General features: G+C 51.2%; 1 protein-coding gene across 12 annotated transcripts in view; it reads right to left on the bottom strand.

Annotated features, from left to right (window-relative positions):
- The window catches only part of LOC140393996 (voltage-dependent L-type calcium channel subunit alpha-1S-like), an 804,045-nt gene that overhangs the window by 517,340 nt on the left and 268,269 nt on the right, over nt 1-18,436 (bottom strand). The gene's annotated exons all lie outside the window — the stretch shown is intronic.

Genomic DNA, 18,436 nt, shown 5'->3' with positions numbered 1-18,436 from the left:
GTCAAGCAAAAAGAAAGCTAAAGCTTCCCACATTGAGACAGAATCAACAGCAGCTCAGATTATTGCATCTGGCATCGGTCAGCCGACTGCACCTGGCATCAGTCAGCCGAAGGAGGAGCAGCACTTAAACTGATATTGCAGAACAAACCCCAAACAGCTCGCAGCCATGCCACCGAAAAGACCAGCTACACAATTCGGGGATGCCAACCTGGCAAGATTGTTGGACGCAGTCGAGGCCAGACACGATGCCCCCCCCCCTCCCCCCGAGGGGCTCGGAGGGTCAGCCACGGGGCAGCCAGTCATGCCTGAGGGGAAGTGGCAGCGGCCGTCAGCTCGGGAAGCATCACCAGGAGGACCAGCACCCAGTGTTGTAAGCAGATCAAAGACCTCCACCAGGCCACATGGGTGGTTGGCACCACCCCTGACCACACCCCCAACACCCCCATGACCTTGTGAATGGCAGCCCCCCACAGCCCCCCCCCCCTTCCACCCGCCCAGCACCATACCAAATGGATGGCACAGTAGCACAGTAGTTAGCATTGTTGCTTCACAACGCCAGGAAACTGAGTTCCATTCCCGACTTGGGTCACTGTCTGTTCCCCTTGTGTCTGCGCGGGTTTCCTCCGTGCTTGTTAGGTGAATTACACATTCTGAATTCTCCCTCTGTGTACCCGAACAGGCGATGGAATGAGGCGACTAGGGGATTTTCGTAGTAACTTCATTGCAGTGTTTATGTAAGCTTACTTCGTTCATCATGGCGGTGGGAGGGGTTGCGGGGGGCGATGAGGGGTATGGGTGGGGGAGTGGGCTGGTTTAGCACAGTGGGCTAAACAGCTGACATGTAATGGAGAACAAGGCCAGCAGTGCAAATTCAATTCCCGTACCGGCCTCCCCGAACAGGCGCCGGAATGTGACGATTAGGGGCTTTTCACAGTAACTTCATTGAAGCCTACACGTGACAATAAGCGGTTATTATTATTATTATGACACTAATAAAGACTATTATTAAGATTATACCGTGCCCTGGACCACCCACGTCCAGCAGTGTCGCCCACGCCAAAACCCCCACCACATCCCCCATCCTCCCCCTCCATGCTCCCCATCGATCGCCATACTCCCACTTCACCACCCATACCCCTCATCATCCCCCGCACTCCCTCCCACTGCCATGATGAACTGCTTCATTCATCATTTGTCCCTCTGTGTCTCCGCAGAAGAGGTTGGTCCACATCAGATGGGAGCGGGCCTTAATGGGTGGCAGGGCACCGAACATCAGAGTCCTCACTCCCGATGAGGAACGGGATATGAATGTCACAGGGGTGGCCAAGGGCAGTTCAGTCACCGACATAGAGGTTGGCACATGGTGCAGGTGAGAATCAACTGGCCCCACCCATGACCGGTCATACGTGAGTTGCTAATGCTATACTGACTGACTCATCGCTCCGACTTATTCATTCTCCCACAGGATCTCCATCCAATAGTGACGGCCCCTCCGGGGTGGAGAACACCTCGGAGGGGAGACCACCAGATTTGTGGCACTGCAGTCTTCCCCACTTTCCACCAGCGCAGAGACACACACCTCAGTGGGCGACAGTAGTGGTCAGGCTTCTGTGGCACATTCTGGTGAGCACCACCCAGTTGTTGATGGAGGTGGACGCAGTCGTGCTAGCAGTCGGAGGTCTGCTGGATCCCAGGATCCAGCTAAGTTCCAGTCAGATGCTGAGCCTCTGGACCAGGTTTACCCGGATACTGGTATTCAATAGGGTGCGGCCGTGATATTCAGAGGAGGATGTCAGAGACACTCCAGCAGGTCCATAAACGTTTAGAGGAGTTCCAGAGGCTATGCGCGCAGGAGATAGCGCCAGCAATGTGTGGCACCGAGGCCAACACAGTCAGGATGGTGACCGCAGTGCAGTGCCTGGAACATGACGTCAACAACATGTGTGGAGGTGTCAAAGGCATCGTCAGTCAGTGAAAGCCATGGCAGAATGCCTCAAAAGCATGTCCTAGTCACTGGGAAACGTGTCACAGTCGCACGTGGACCTTGAGGAGTTGCTGTGGCGCATGTCCCAGCATCGGCTGGGCATTGCCGAGGCACTCCAGAGCATGTCCCGGTCGCTGGGGGAGGTATTCCATTTGCAGGTGGGCATTGCCCGGGTGGTCCGCAGCATGTCCCAGTCACTGAGGAGCATCGCCAAAGGTTCGACACCATGCTGCAGATATTGGGGGGACGCAAGGGCTGGCAAATCCAGATGGCACAGGAGCAGTCAGGGCTCAATCCAGCTGCCCGCCCCTTCCCGAGATGCACTCCAGGGTCCTGTGGGCACCGACTGGGAGGATGAGGTGCTGGGTGCCAACCTGAAGCCACCTATGGAGTGGCAACGGCGGCCACCAGCTACCGAGTTCCACCCCCTGACAACGGTATATCTCGGAGTCAGCACCCTGGACAGAATGGCACGACGGGGCATGTGCTGCCAGCAATGGGCCACGGACCTACGGCCCCAGGCACACTAGATGGGGCCTGCCAGGGGCATCAAAAATCACAGGACGCGGTAGGAAGCAGGCTGCCTCCACCTCGATGTGCATCCTGAGGACACACCTAGATGTGGCGGTAGAGCACGGAAGGTCGAGGATCATCGAGAAGGCATTGTGGGGGAATGGGGGTGCGGGGGGGGGAAGGGGGCGGTGGGAAGGTGGAGCGACACCATCGGGGGCTTGGGAAAGTTGGGGACACGTATCTATAGCTTTAAAAAACGTTGCACGCGGGAAATATGACACCTCTAGTCCTTTCTTCCGCCACGCGGGCCGACCACGAATCCCCTACCCAGGCACACCACGTGCAGGTGATGGGCGTGAACGAACACTCAGCAGACAGGCAGGAGTCAGTCTATGTCATAGATTGAGGAGCACCTGCGCTCAGCTCTCAGCGGGTTATCATCACCCTTTGGCAGTGACCAACTGCCGACACAGTGACCCACAGTGACCCACTGCCGACATCACCCTGGAGTGATGTGACACAGACCTTGGGAGGGTGAGGCAGGGTGGTTGTGGGGGAGGAATGGGTGGGAAAGGGGGAGTGGAGAAGAGGAGGGGAAAGGAGAAGGAGGGGGAGAGGGGGCGGGATTCGATGATGGACGAGGCCACATCCTATGTGAAGCGGGCAAATATGAGGGCCTCCCTGGCCCTCAGAACTTGCCAGGCCCTCGCCGCTGTCGCCTCTCCAGCTGATCCTCTGGGTTCTTCACAGGCTCATCCTCCAACTATTCCTGGTCCAGCACCTTCTCGGCCTCCTCAGAGATAGCCACATGTTCCTCTCCCTCCACCTCCAGCTCGTCGCCCCTCTTCTATGCCAGGTTGTGGAGGGCACAACAGGCCACCACAAAGGAGGAGACCCTCTGGGAGGAGTACTGCAATGCAGACCACCAGAACAGACAAGCCATGAACTGCCCAATGACAGCCCGGGTGGCCACATGAGCCTCGTTGCATCGGGTCTCCGCATCGGTAACCGACGTCCGTACTGGTGACATTAGCCAGGTCCTCAGCAGGTACCACTTATACCCAAAGAGCCAACCGGCCATCCTGGAGTGGTTCTCAAAGAGGCCTGGAATGTCAGACTGCCCCAGCATGTAGCTGTCGTTCACACTCCCTGGGAAACGTGCACACATGGCGCACCTGAGCTGGGTATTCAGGGAGTGAAATCCCTGACAGCCGCAGGCAAGGTGACATGCGTGCCACCTATTAGCTCCTGGAACTGGGTGCACTTGTGGGCTGCAGCTTATGAGGTGCCACACAAGTCGCCGCTCGAGCCCTGGAATGATCTGGAGGCATAGATGTTCAGGGCCATAGTGACCTTGATAGCCCCCTGGCCTGCCAGCAGGATCACGAGGGCAGCGTCCGCAGGGTCCAAGATATCATCCATCCCGTATAAATCTGTAAGGAATTGGAGAGGGTGAGAGACTGGCGACCAACGGTGTCTTCCATCCCAGATCGTCCATTCCTTCCCATTGCCCCCACTATTCCCCACCACCCCCACATCCCCTCCATCCAACACCCCCTGCCCATGCATCCCCGGCAGCAGCGGAGGGCCAAGGTCACCAGACCCCACACCCTGTACCCCAGCACACACATTTAACGTAATCTGGATTGGGCTCGGGACCCTCCTGGCTTAACACACCCACCCTTTAGTTGCAGAGATGTCTCCGGTGCTGGGGCCCAACACCTGGGCGTTCAGATGTTGACTGCTGCGTCCGTGGTGTTGCTTCCTGCATTACGGTCAATGCTCAGGCATTACGGTCTAATTAGGATGCCATGCAATAACCCCCACATGCTACATGGCATGCCTATCCACGGGAATCCACTTGGGAGCTGTGAAGTGTTCCATATTGGCAATAGCATTCAGCTGCAGGGCCAGAGGCCTCCATGGTCAGTGAAAGTTACAGATGGTCAGTGTGACTGACTGGCAGATGTTGCCTGTAATGTGTACACACAGTCCAGGAGGTGGCATGGCAGACCCGCACGCACATAGACAGCCACCCACCCGCCCACCCCAGGGACGCCCACCCCCAGCATTGGCTGTCCACCCCGATTGAGGCTTTCCCCCAGGGGACCTCCCAGCCGCCCCCTCTCCCCCCCCCCCCCCCCCCGCCCCCCCCCCCCCCCCCGCACCAACCCACCAAGGCAGCAACCCCAGTGGCCCCTCTGTGGGTAGAGTTCAGGAATCACAAAGGTAAAAAGACCCTGATGGGAGTTATGTACAGGCCCCCGAGCAGTAGTCAGGATGTGGGGCAGAAAATAAATCAGGAGGCAGAAAAGGCATGTAAAAAAGGCAATAATCACGGGGGACTTCAATATGCAGGTGGACTGGGAAAATCAGGTTAAAGAACAAAGAACAAAGAAAATTACAGCACAGGAACAGGCCCTTCGGCCCTCCCCGCCTGCGCCGATCCAAATCCTTTATCTAAACCTGTCGCCTATTTTCCAAGGATCTACTTCCCTCTGTTCCCCGCCCGTTCATATATCTGTCTCGATGCATCTTGAATGATGCTATTGTGCCCGCCTCTACCACCTCCGCTGGCAAAGCGTTCCAGGCACCCACCGCCTTCTGCGTAAAGTTTTTTCCACATCTCACCTTGAAATCGTGACCCCTTGTAATTGACTCTTGGAAAAAGCTTGTTGCTATCCACCCTGTCCATACCTCTCATAATTTTGTAGACCTCAATCAGGTCCCCCCTCAACCTCCATCTTTCCAACGAAAACAATCCTAATCTATTCAACCTTTCTTCATAGCTAGCACCCAGACCAGGCAACATCTTGGTGAACCTCCTCTGCACCCTCTTCAAAGCACCCACATCCTTCTGGTAATGTGGCGACCAGAACTGCACGCAGTATTCCAAATGTGGCCTAACCAAATTCCGATACAACTGTAACATGACCTGCCGACTCTTGTACTCAATACCCTGTCCGATGAAGGCAAGCATGCTTTTTGCCTTCTTGACCACTCTATTGACCTGCGTTGCCACCTTCAGGGTACAATGGATCTGAACTCCCAGATCTCTCTGTACATCAATTTTCCCCAGCACTCTTCCATTGACTGTATAGTCCACTCTTGAATTAGATGTTCCAAAATGCATCACCTCTCATTTGCCTGGATTGAATTCCATCTCCCATTTCTCTGCCCAACTCTCCAATCTATCTATATTTTGCTGCATTCTCTGACAGTCCTGCTCGCTATCTGCAACTCCACCAATCTTAGTATCATCTGCAAATTTGCTATTCAGACCACCTATACCTTCGTCCAAATCATTTATGTATATCACAAACAACAGTGGTCCGAGCACGGATCCCTGTGGAACACCACTAGTCACCTTTCTCCATTTTGAGACACTCCCTTCCACCACTACTCACTGTCTCCTGTTGCCCAGCCAGTTCTTTATCCATCTAGCTAGTACACCCTGAACCCCATACGACTTCACTTTTTCCATCAACCTGCCATGGGAAACTTTATCAAAATCCTTACTGAAGTCCATGTATATGACATCTACAGCCCTTCCCACATCAATTAACGTTGTCACTTCCTCAAAGAATTCTATTAGGTTTGTAAGACATGACCTTCCCTGCACAAAACCATGCTGCCTATCACTGATTAGTCTATTTTCTTCCAAATGTGAAAAGATCCTATCCCTCAGTTTCTTCTCCAACAGTTTGCCTACAACTGACGTCAAGTTCACAGGTCTATTCTTCCCTGGATTATCCCTGGTACCCTTCTTAAACAAAGGGACAACATTAGCAATTCTCCAGTCCTCCGGGATCTCACCCGTGCTCAAGGATGCTGCAAGGATATCTGTTAAGGCCCCAGATATTTCGTCCCTCGCTTCCCTCAATAACCTGGGATAGATCCCATCCGGACCTGGGACATGTCCACCTTAATGCCTTTTAGAATACCCAAAACTTCCCCCTTCCTTATGCTGACGTGACCTAGAGTATTTAAACACCCATCCCTAGCCTCAACATCCATCCTGTCCCTCTCCTTGGTGAATAATTGTATGGAGATTGGCCTGAACTGGTGATTATTGATTTCTCGCCACAACATGGCTGGATTCTGATTACGCGAACATGAGTGGGCCAGTTAGATCGGCACCCGTCATAGTTCTCGATTTTGCCCTCTCATGCAATCTATTTCTCTAAGATGCTGTGTAGATCTGTTTTGGAATCAGTTAACATGTTCACAGCACTCCAGTTCAACTTTATCTTTTCTAGCCAAGAGCAGCTAAAGAGAGCTGGAAAACATTTTTGGACACCATTGTGCTGTGTAGATTTTCTCTGGGTGGCGGTCATTTTGTGGATCCTCCTGCCTGCTCTGAGCTGAGAAGCTTCCTTAGCAGCAAGCTCCATCGAAACGGCTATCTCTAAGGCTCTTTAAAGATTTAAATTTCATTCTGTTAACAGTCTCCGTTGTCAGGCCTCATTCCTTGGCTCACAAACCAATCTACTTCTATCATACAAGAGTTACCACCTCTCTTCTGGCATCAGTTCCGCCTACCACCCCTCATATTCCCCGCACCCCCCACAAATCACTTGCTGACACTCGCTCCCTCCCCACATCAGATCTTTGTGCTCATTCCTCAGCACCCTCTAGCATCTACCAGCGCAACCCCTTCATGTCCAGTTGCGGTGCCCACTCATGCCACCTGCTATAGCCCCTCTGATCCATCAAGCGTGCGGCTCACATTGCCCTCTCCTTGTCCCCGCAGGAGGCGATACCCTATTATAGGCGACAAGAGGGGAAGACCCAGGGGTCAGAAGGTGAGAGCATTGAGGGAGAAGTAGGGAATAGGGACAGTGTGGCTCTGAGGCAGACCAGACAGGGAGAAGTTGCTGAACACAGCGGGTCTGGTGGCCTGAAGTGCATATATTTTAATGCAAGAAGTATTACGGGTAAGGCAGATGAACTGAGAGCTTGGACTGGTGCTTGGAACTATGATGTTGTTGCCATTACAGAGACCTGTTTGAGGGAAGGGCAGGATTGGCAGCTAAACGTTCCAGGATTTAGATGTTTCAGGCGGGATAGAGGGGGATGTAAAAGGGGTGGCGGAGTTGCGCGACTGGTTAGGGAGGATATCACAGCTGTACTACGGGAGGACACCTCAGTGGGCAGTGAGGCTATATGGGTAGAGATCAGGAATAAGAAGGGTGCAGTCACAATGTTGGGGGTTTACTACAGGCCTCCCAACAGCCAGCGGGAGATAGAGGAGCAGATAGGTAGACAGATTTTGGAAAAGAGTAAAAACAACAGGGTTGTGGTGATGGGAGACTTCAACTTTCCCAATATTGACTGGGACTCACTTAGTGCCAGGGGCTTAGACGGGGCAGAGTTTGTAAGGAGCATCCAGGAGGGATTCAGAAAACAATATGTAGACAGTCCAACTAGGGAAGGGGCGGTACTGGACCTGGTATTGGGGAATGAGCCCGGCCAGGTGGTAGATGTTTCAGTAGGGGAGCATTTCGGGAACAGTGACCACAATTCAGTAAGTTTTAAAGTGCTGGTGGACAAGGATAAGAGTGGTCCTAAGGTGAATGTGCTAAATTGGGGGAAGGATAATTATAACAATATTAGGCGGGAACTGAAGAACCTAGATTGGGGGCGGATGTTTGAGGGCATATCAACATCTGACATGTGGGAGGCTTTCAAGTGTCAGTTGAAAGGAATTCAGGACCGGCATGTTCCTGTGTGGAAGAAGGATAAATACGGCAATTTACGGGAACTTTGGATAGCGAGAGATATTGTAGGCCTCATCAAAAAGGAAAAGGAGGCTAAATTTGTCAGGGCTAAAAGGCTGGGAACAGACTAAGCCTGTGTGCAATATAAGGAAAGTAGGAAGGAACTTAAGCAAGGAGTCAGGAGGGGTCACGAAAAGTCATTGGCAAATAGGGTTAAGGAAAATCCCAAGGCTTTTTACACGTACATAAAAAGCAAGAGGGTAGCCAGGGAAAGGGTTGGCCCCCTGAAGGATAGGCAAGGGAATTTATGTGTGGAGCCAGAGGAAATGGGCGAGGTACTAAATGAATACTTTGCATCAGTATTCACCAAAGAGAAGGAATTGGTAGATGTTGAGTCTGGAGAAGGGTGTGTAGATAGCCTGGGTCACATTGAGATCCAAAAAGACGAGATGTTGGGAGTCTTGAAAAATATTAAGGTAGATAAGTCCCCAGGGCCTGATGGGATCTATCCCAGAATACTGAAGGAGGCTGGAGAGGAAATTGCTGAGGCCTTGACAGAAATCTTTGGATCCTCACTGTCTCCAGGTGATGTCCTGGAGGACTGGAGAATAGCCAATGTTGTTCCTCTGTTTAAAAAGGTTAGCAAGGATAATCCAGGGAACTACAGGCCAGTGAGCCTTACTTCAGTGGTAGGGACATTACTGGAGAGAATTCTTCGATCTACTCCCATTTGGAAGCAAATGGATGTATTAGTGAGAGGCAGCATGGTTTTGTGAAGGGGAGGTCGTGTCTCACTAACTTGACAGAGTTTTTCGAGGAGGTCACAAAGATGATTGATGCAGGTAGGGCAGTGGATGTTGTCTACATGGACTTCAGTAAGGCCTTTGACAAGGTCCCTCATGGTAGACTAGTACAAAAGGTGAAGTCACACAGGATCAGGGATGAGCTGGCAAGGTGGATACAGAACTGGCTAGGTCATAGAAGGCAGAGAGTAGCAATGGAAGGATGCTTTTCTAATTGGAGGGCTGTGACCAGTGGTGTTCCGCAGGGATCAGTGCTGGGACCTTTGCTGTTTGTAGTATATATAAATGATTTGGAGGAAAATGTAACTGGTCTGATTAGTAAGTTTACAGACGACACAAAGGTTGGTGGAATTGCGGATAGCGATGAGGACTGTCAGAGGATACAGCAGGATTTAGATTGTTTGGAGACTTGGGCGGAGAGATGGCAGATGGAGTTTAATCTGGACAAATGTGAGGTAATGCATTTTGGAAGGTCTAATGCAGGTAGGGAATATACAGTGAATGGTAGAACCCTCAAGAGTATTGAAAGTCAGAGATATCTAGGTGTACAGGTCCACAGGTCACTGAAAGGGGCAACACAGGTGGAGAAGGTAGTCAAGAAGGCATACGGCATGCTTGCCTTTATTGGCCGGGGCATTGAGTAAAAGAATTGGCAAGTCATGTTGCAGCTGTATAGAACCTTAGTTAGGCCACACTTGGAGTATAGTGTTCAATTCTGGTTGCCACACTACCAGAAGGATGTGGAGGCTTTAGAGAGGGTGCACAAGAGACTTGCCAGAATGTTGCCTGGTATGGAGGGCATTAGCTATGAGGAGCGGTTGGATAAACTCGGTTTGTTCTCACTGGAACGACGGAGGTTGAGGGGCAACCTGATATAGGTCTACAAAATTATGAGGGGCATAGACAGAGTGGATAGTCAGAGGCTTTTTCCCAGGGTAGAGGGGTCAATTACTAGGCTTCAGGTGCGAGGGGCAAGGTTTAGAGTCGATGTACGAGGCAAGTTTTTTACACAGAGGGTAGTGGGTGCCTGTAACTCGCTGCCGGAGGAGGTGGTGGGAGCAGGGACGATGGTGACATTTAAGGGGCATCTTGACAAATACATGAATAGGATGGGAATAGAGGGATACGGACCCATGAAGTGTAGAAGATTTTAGTTTAGACGGGCAGCATGGTCGGCGCGGGTTTGGAGGGCCGAAGGGACTGTTCCTATGCTGTACTTTGCTTTGTTCTTTTGTTGTCCCAAAGGCTACGGGCACAGGAGATGATGCCAACAATGTGTGGCACCGAGGTCAATACTGACTGAGTGGAAAGCATGGAGCATGACGTCAGTGTCTTGAATGGTGGTGTCTATGGCATGGCTCAGTCTGTGACGACCATGGCTGACGGCCTCAGAATCATCTTGTACTCGCAGGTGAACATTACTGGGCACTGCAGAATGTGGTCCAGTCACTGAGGAGCATCGCTGAGGGTATCGACTTCATTGAGCAGACAATGGGGAGGCACCAGGACTTGCAGAGCCAGATGACGCAGAGTTCGCTGGAGCTCACTCCAGCTGCCCCTCCACCCCATGGAAACCTCCAGGGCCCTACGAGCACCACCAGGGAGGAGAAAGTACTGGAGGCCAACCCTGGGCAGAAAGGGGGGCGGTCTCCAGTTCTTACAAATCTACCCCCCCGCCCCCCCCCCGACCCCCACCTCCAGACACCGTGCACATCAAGGGCAGTGGGCAGAATAGGTGACACGGTGAAGTCAGTGACACCGTAAGTCAGCCGGGGCCCTCCGGCTCAAAGCCCTCCAGAGGACGTCCGCCAAGGGCATCAAAGGTCACAGGGTGCGAAAAGTGCCGGATATGTCCCGGGGAACACCTAGATGTAGCACTAGACGACATAAGATCAAGGCGATTGAGGAGTACTGAATGGGCACTGGAGGGCGGGGGGGGGGTGCTCACTATGTGTAGCTACAGTAAATGGTTAAGTCCAAAGATCACACTTAAAATATGTTACACGTGATACATGTGAAGCCTCTGTCACGTTAATCTTCACAGCGGGCCTGCCTGCACCTGCATCACCTGTTGCCCTCCGCTCCCCGCCCCCCCCCACCCGAGCACGGTGATCCAAGATCAAATGCCCCCGTTGCAGACCCCGTTCAGAGGATGGGTGTCAGCAAAAAAACAGGAGTCAGACTTTGGAGCTAACTGGTGGTGGTTTAACCTGAGGTTCGCCACGCCAAGGTTCCGAATGGATAGGGTGCTCTTTCCAAGAGCCGGTGCAGACTCGATGGGTCGAATGGTCTCCTTTCGCACTGTAAATTCTATGATTCTAAAATGCAGTCCAAGTAGACCACGTCAAATGCATTTTCCTCATCTACAGCATGGTCATGGGCAGCACGGTAGCACAGTGGGTAGCACTGTTGCTTCACAGCTCCAGATTCCCAGGTTCGATTCCCGGCTTGGGTCACTGTCTGTGCGTCTGCACGTTCTCCCAGTGTCTGCATGGGTTTCCTCCGGGTGCTCCGGTTTACTTCCTCAAGACCCGAAAGACGTGCTGTGAGGTAATTTGGGCATTCTGAATTCTCCCTCCATGTTCCCGAACAGGCGCCGGAATGTGGCGACTAGGGGCTTTTCACAGTAACTTCATTGCAGTGTTAATGTAAGCCTACTTGTGACAATAAAGATTATTATTATACACACCTGGTCACTTCTTCGAAAAATTTAATCAAGTTGGACAGCCATGACATTTCTTAAAAATTAATTTACAGGATGTGAGCGTCGCTGGCTAGGCCAGCATTTATTGCCCATCCCTAGTTGCCCTTCAGAAGATGGTGGTGAGTTGCCTTTTTGAGCCGCTGCAGTCCTTTAGGTGTAGGTACACCCACTGTGCTGTGGGGGAGGGTTTTCCAGGATGTTGCCCCTGCGACAGTGAAGGATCGGCGATATATCGCTGGCTTTGAAAACAGACCAAGGCAGGCCAGCAGCACGGTTCAATTCCCGTACCAGCCTCCCCGAACAGGCGCCGGAATGTGGTGACTAGGGGCTTTTCACAGTAACTTCATTTGAAGCCTACTTGTGACAATAAGCGATTTTCATTTCATTTCATTTTCACATTTCCAAGTCAGGGTGGTGAGTGACTTGGAGGGGAACCTCCAGCTGATGGGATTCCCAGGTATCTGCTGCTCTTGTCCTTCTAGATGGTAGTCGTGGTGGGTTTGGAAGACGCTGTCTAAGGAACTTTGGTAAGTTACTCAGTGCATCTTGTAGATGGTACACATGGCTGCCACTGTTCGTCGGTGGTGGAGAGATTGAATGTTTGTGGAAGGAGGAGCAATCAAGCGGGCTGCTTTGTCCTGGATGGTGTCGTGCTTCTCGAGTGTTGTTGGAGCTGCACTCAACCAGGCAAGTGGAGAGTATTCCATTAAACTCCTGACTTGTGCCTTGTAGATGGTGGACAGGCTTTAAGGGTTCAGGAGGTGAGTTACTCACCGTAGGATTCCTAGCCTTTGACCTACCCTGGTAGCCACAGTATTAATATAGCTAGTCCAGTTCAGTTTCTGATCAATGGCAATCCCCAGGATGTTGATTGTGGGGGATTCAGCGATGGTAATGCCATTGAATGTCAAGGGGCGGTGGTTGGATCCTCTATTGTAGGAGATGGTCATTGCCTGGCACTTGTGGGGAACAAATTTAACTTGCCACTTGTCAGCCCAAGCCTGGATATTGTCCAGATCTTGCTGCAATTGGACATGGACTCCTTCATTATCTGAGGAGTCGCGAATGGTGCTGAACATTGTACAGTCATCCGCAAACATCCCCACTTCTGACCTTATGGTGGAAGGGAGGTCATTGATGAAGCAGCTGAAGATGGTTGGGCCTAGGACATGATTGACCTCCAACCACCACAGCCATCTTCCGTTGTGCTAGGTATGATTCCAACCAGCCGAGAGTTTTCCCTTATTCCCATTGGCTCCAGTTTAGCTCGGGCTCATTTATGCCATACTCGGTCAAATGCTGTCTTGATATATGAAATGAAATGAAAATCGCTTATTGTCACGAGTAGGCTTCAATGAAGTTACTGTGAAAATCCCCTAGTCGCCACATTCCGGCGCCTGTTCGGGGAGGCTGGTACGGGAATTGAACCGTGCTGCTGGCCTGCCTTGGTCAGTACAGCCTGTACAGATTTTTCCCCTTTTTCACCCCCCCCTCCCCCACGGCGAACATCCCCTCAAACACGGTCACAAATATCCCCCACCTTTCCTCAAACCCCCATAACTCATACTTGATCATCTCTAAATGCAGGAAGTCGTACAGATCACCCAACCAAGCCACTACCTACTACCCCCTTTGGCGATGCCGACCGCCACTCCTGCAAAATTCACCGCCGTGCAATCAGAGAGGCGAAGACCATGACATCGGCCATCCTCCTCTCCTTGAGCACCGGCTGCTCTGAAACCCCAAATATTGCCACCAAAAGGTCCAGGTCCATCTCCTCCACTATCCTGGCTCAGACCGCGAACACTCCCGCCCAAAATCTACCCGAATTTATTTGCAACCCCAAAACATGTGCGTGTGATTTACTGGCCCCGCCCACACCTCTCACATTTCTCTGCTACTCCCTGAAAGAACCCACTCATTCTCGCCTGAGTCATATGCACCCTGTGCACCACCTTAAACTGTATCAGGCTCATCCTTGCACAAGAGGAGGTCCCGTTTACCCTATGGAGTATTCCCCAATTGATCTTCCTTCCCAACTCTGCTTCCCATTTCTCCTTGACCTTCACCACCCATTCGCCTTCCTGCTCCCCCAGCCACTTGTATATATCCCCAATTCTTCCCTCACCTTCCACATCCGGAAGCAGCAGTCGCTACAGCAGGGTGCACCCCGGCAACCTAGGGAACCCCCTCCAGATCTTTTGCGCGAAGTCCCTAAACTGCAGATACCGGAACTCACTCCCCCTCGGCTGCTCCACCCTCTCCCTTAGCTCCTCCAGACTGGCAAACCCTTCCTCCAAAAACAGATCCCTCACCTTGACCAGCCCCACTTCCCTCCACCTCCTGTATACACTATCCATCCACCTCGGGATAAACCAATGATTCTCGCACAGCGGCATTAGCGCCAACATTACTTCCACCCTAAAATGCCTCCTCAACTGATTCCATATCTTCACTGTGGACTGCACCACCGGGCTCCTTGAATACCTACTTGGAGCCATTGGTAACGCTGCCATCACCGTAGCCCTCAAACTAGACCCCTTACAAGATTCAGGCTGAAGATTGTTGAAAATGCCTCAGCCTTGTTTTTTGCACATGTGTGTTGGGCTCCTCCAGCATTGCGGATGGGGATATTTGTGGAGCCTTATCCTCCAGTGAGTAGTTTAATTGTCCACCAACATGCACGGCTGGATGTGGCAGGACTACAGAGCTTAGATCTGATGCATTTGTTGTGCAATTGCTTAGCTCTGTCTATTACTTTCTGCTTGTGCTGTTTGGCACGCAAGTCGTCCTGTGTTGCAGCTTCATCAGGTTGCTACCTCATTTTTCAGTGTGCCTGATATTGGTTCTGGCATGCTTCATTGAACCAGGGTTGATCCCCTGGCTGTATGGTAATGGTAGAATGGAGGATTTAGAACCATAGAATTTGGAGTGCAGAAGGAGGCCATTCGGCCCATCGTGTCTGCACCGTCCCTTGAAAAGAGCACACTGCTTAAGCCCCTGCCTCCAACCTATCCCCATAACCCATCAACCCCACCTAATTTTTTTTGGACACCAAGGGGCAATATAGCTTGGCCAATCCACCTAACCTGCACATCTTTGGACTGTGGGAGGAAATCGGACCACCCAGAGAAAACCCACGCAGACAGGGGGAGAAATTGAAAACTCCACACAGTCACCCGAGGCCAGAATTGAACCTGGGACCGTGGAGCTGTGAGTCAGCAGTGCTAACCACTGTGCTGTCCACCATGCCAGACCATGAGGTTGCAGATTGTGGTTGAATACAGTTCTGCTGCTGATGACCCAAAGCGCCTCATGAATGCCAGTCTTGAGTTGCAAGATCTGTTCGAAGTCTATCCCATTTAGCACGGTGGTAGTGCCAAACAACACAATTGAGCGTATCCTTAATGTGAAGACGGGACTTTGTCTCCACAAGGACTGCGCAGTGGTCATTTCTACCGATACCGTTATGGACAGATGCACCTGCAGTAGGCAGATTGGTGAGGATGAAGTCAAGTATGTTTTTCTCTCTTGTTGGTTCCTTCACCACCTCCAAGTAGTGTTCACCATGGAGTACTGATTCATAGAATTTGAATCATAGAATTTACAGCGCAGAAGGAGGCCATTCGGCCCAGCGAGTCTCCACCGGCCCTTGGAAAAAGCACCCCATTTAAGTCCATACTTCTACCCTATCCCCGTAACCCAGTAACCCCACCCAGCCTTTTTGGACACGAAGGGCAATTTAGCATGGCCAATCCACCTAACTTGTACATTTTTGGACTGTGGGAGGAAACCGGAGCACCCAGAGGAAACCCACGCAGACACGGGGAGAACGTGCAGACTCCGCACAGACAGTGACCCAAGCCGGGAATCAAACCTGGCACCCTGAAGCTCTGAAGCAACTGTGCTAACCACTGTGCTACCGTGCTGATTCATCCGCTAATGGTGACCAGTACATGGTAATCAGCAGGAGGTTTCCTTGCCCATGTTTAACCTGAAGCCACGGCTCCAGAGCTGATGTTGAGGACTCCTAGGGCAACTCCCTCCTGACTGTATACCACTGTGCTGCCACCTCTGCTGAGTCTGTCCTGGCGGTGAGACAGGACATACCAAGGAATGGTGATACTGGTGTCTGGGACATTGTCTGTGAGTATGACTATCTCAGGCTGTTGCTCAATTTGTCTGTGAGACAGCTCTCCCACCTATTGCAGGGAGGACTTTGCAGGGTCGACTGGGCTGGGTTTTCTGTTTTTTTGCCTGGTTCGACGCTCGGTGGTCCGCCCGGTTTCATTCCTTTTTTGTGTTTTTGTAGTGGTTGAATACAACTGAGTGGCTTGCTAGGCCATTTCAGAGAGCATTTAAGAGTCATCCACATTGCTGTGGGTCTGGAGTCACAAGTAGGCCACACCAGGTAAGGATGGCAGATTTCCTTTTCTAAAGGACGTTAGTGAACCAGATGGGTTTTTAAAAGAATCGACAATGGTTTCATGGTCACCTTTAGACTTTTAAGTCCAGATATATTTTTACTGAGCTTAAATTTGATCACCTGCCGTGGTGGGATTCAAACCCAGGTCTCATTATCCTGGGTCTCTGGATTACTTGTCCAGCGACAATACCATTATGTCACCGCCTCACCCCGATCGTAACAAAATCATGCTAACTGTTCTTGATTAATAGCTGCCTATCCAACTGCAGATTAATTATGTCTCTCAGAATTGCTTCCAATAGTTTCCCCACCACTGAGGTTAGACTGACTGACCTATAGTATCCTGGTTTATCCCTTCCTCCTTTCTTGAATAATGGTATAACTTTGGCTATCCTTCAATCCTCTGGCATCTCTCCTGTAGCCAGAGAGGAATTGACAATTGTTGCCAGCACCCTGCTATTTCCTTCCATGCCTCACTCTGAGGCCTGGCATACATTTTATCTGGCCCTTGAGATTTGTCTACTTTTAAGTTGCCAGACCACTCAGAACCTTTGTTAATATTTAGCTGCACTAAATACGTGGCAAAGCTGATGGTGTAGGAGGGAGAGATTTCTGGACCACTGGGATCTCTTCCGGGGCAGGTGTGATTGCACCAAAACTGGAGGGGCACCAATATTCTGGCTGGGTGTTTGCTAGAGTCACTTGGGAGGATTTAAACTAGTAGGCAGGAGGTGGGAACCAGAGCGCTAGCTTAGAAGGTGTAATAACTGGAGGGGAAATAGAGGACAAAAATAAGAGAATATCCTCTCTGCTCAAACACAGTGGTTTGAATTGTATTGTTTCAACGCCAGAAGTATAGTGGGTGAGGCAGATGAACTTACTTGGAATTATCATAATAATCTTTATTGTCACAAGTAGGCTTACTTTAACACTGCAGTGAAGTTACTGCGAAAAGCCCCTAGTTGCCACATTTTGGCGCCTCTTCGGGTACACCGAGGGAGAATTCATAATTTCCAAATGACCTAACAGGGTCTTGTGGGAGGAAACCAGAGCACCTGGAGGAAACCCACGAAGACACAGGGAGAACGTGCAGACTCCACACAGACAGTGACCCAAGCCGGGAATAGAATCTGGGACCCTGGAGCTGTGAAGCAACAGTGCTACCCACTGTGCTACCGTGCCGCCCAATTATGATGTTGTGGCTGTCACAGAAACTTGGTTAAAGGAAGGGCAGGATTGACAGCTGAACGTTGGAGGACATAGATGCTGAAGGAGAGATAGAGGGGGAGGGCGGCAAGGTGGCCTAGTGGCTAGCACAATTGCTTCATAGCTCCAAGGTCCCAGGTTCGATTCACGGCTTGGGTCACTGTCTGTGTGGAGTCTGCACGTTCTCCCCGTCTCTGCGTGGGTTTCCTCCGGGTGCTCCAGTTTCCAACCACAGTCCAAAGATGTGCAGGTTAGGTGGATTGGCCATGATAAATTGCCCTTAGTGTCCAAAAAAGGACAGGTTGGGTTACAGGGATAGGGTAGATGTGTGGCTTTAGGTAGGGTTCTCTTTCCAAGGGCCGGTGCGGCATCTGCATTGTAAATTCTATGATTCTATGTAAAAGGAGTGGGGAAGTAACATTACTGGTTAAGGAGAATATTATAGCCGTACTGCGGGAGAACACCTCGGAGGGCTCATACAATGAGGCAATCTGGGAGGAGCTCAGGAACAGGAAGGGGGCAATCACAATGTTGGGGGTTTATTTCAGGCTCCCCCAATTGCCAGCGAGAGATAGAGAAGCAGATCGGTAGAGAGGTTTTGGATATGTAACAGGGTTGTTGTGGTAGGGATGTTAATTTCCTCTCCATTGACTGGGAGTCACTTAGTGCTAGGGGCTTGGATGGGGCAGAGTTTGTAAGGTGTACCCAGGAAGGCTTTTTGATGCAATATGTAGATAGTCAAACTAGGGAACATAGAACATAGAACATTACAGCGCAGTACAGGCCCTTCAGCCCTCGATGTTGCGCCGACCTATGAAACCAATCTAAAGCCCATCTACACTATTCCCTTATCATCCATATGTTTATCCAATGACCATTTAAATGCCCTGAATGTTGGCGAGTCCACTACTGCTGCAGGCAGGGCATTCCACGCCCTTACTACTCTCTGAGTAAAGAACCTACCTCTGACATCTGTCCTATATCTATCTCCCCTCAATTTAAAGCTATGTGCCCTCGTACTAGACATTACCATCCGAGGAAAAAGGCTCTCAATCTCCACCCTATCTAATCCTCTGATCA

Source organism: Scyliorhinus torazame, chromosome 17 (assembly GCF_047496885.1).
Source record: "Scyliorhinus torazame isolate Kashiwa2021f chromosome 17, sScyTor2.1, whole genome shotgun sequence".
NCBI lineage: Eukaryota > Metazoa > Chordata > Chondrichthyes > Carcharhiniformes > Scyliorhinidae > Scyliorhinus > Scyliorhinus torazame.
The sequence above is the reverse complement of the archived record's forward strand: the minus strand, read 5'-3'. Positions and strand labels throughout refer to the sequence as shown.